Raw genomic sequence first — 1,247 nt, forward strand, 5'->3', positions numbered from 1 at the left:
TTTGATTTTTATTTCTTGCCTCTTTTGGTTAGTAAAATTTGCCTGCCAGGACGTTAATGTTCAGTACATGTGAGTAGAAACAAAAATGAGGACAGATTCCAAAACAAATGTTTTGTGACTTGGGCCATCCATCTGTCCATCCAGTCATCCATCCATCCATCCATCCATCCATCCACCCACCCACCTATCTACCTGTTCACCCACCCACCCCACCCACCCATCCTTTGTCCATCCATTCATCATCCATCCACCCATTCATCCATTCATCCATTAAATCTATTATATGCACATACCAGAATATATTTAATTGATCCCTTACTCTTGGACATTAGCTGGTGTTAGGTTTTTTGATCTCTTTATGCTTCAGTTTCCTCATCTGTAAAAATGGAGATCATATCAAGATCTAGTTTTTTTTAAAGGATGAAATTACGCAATTCATTTAAAACATAGAACCGTGCCTAAGAAATAAGTGCACATGGTGCCCGTAACATGTGATGATGATGTTGAAACTTTGCACATAGTTCTGTTATTTCCTTAGGCTATTTTCTAAAAGTGGAATTACTGATCAAAAGATGTGACTATTTCAAAGGTTATTCATGGGCGTTGCCAAATTGTCCTTTGGGAATGTTGTAAATTAGACTCCCCAGAAGTATATGAGTGTCCGTTTTCTTGAATATCTGCCATTGCTAATCAGTTATTTTAACTTTTGCCAATTTTGTGAAAAATGCCAATTCATTGTTTTATTTTTTCAAACTCTTATTACTGGCGAGTTTAAATATCTTTTATTTGTTTTATGGTCATTTCAGGTTTCTTTTTTCTCTCACACTTCTTTTTCCACCCACACTTCTTTTTCTTGGCCTTTGCCACGATGTGTTCATCTGTTCCTTACTGAATCATAAGATTTATTTAATATCAAAAATAAATGTTTATCTACAATTTATAGTATGAGTCTTTTCCTAATTAAAAAAATTTAGATTATGACACTTCGACATACAGAAATTTAAAGCAATCATATAATAAAAGCTTTTAAATTTTTTTGTAAGCTTAATAAAACCTTTATCCCATATGTATGTGAATTTATTTTTACATTTAATTCTTGAATTAAACTGTATTCATATTGGTTGATGATATAAGCTAAGACTCTCACAATTTTCTTTTAAATAGTTAACCAGTTATCCAAACCCACTTTTTTGTTTTACTGAATCTAGAATGTAAAATGCCATTTTTATTATATTCAAAATTCTTAT

Source organism: Pteropus alecto, unplaced genomic scaffold (assembly GCF_000325575.1).
Source record: "Pteropus alecto unplaced genomic scaffold, ASM32557v1 scaffold42, whole genome shotgun sequence".
NCBI classification, from domain to species: Eukaryota; Metazoa; Chordata; class Mammalia; order Chiroptera; family Pteropodidae; genus Pteropus; species Pteropus alecto.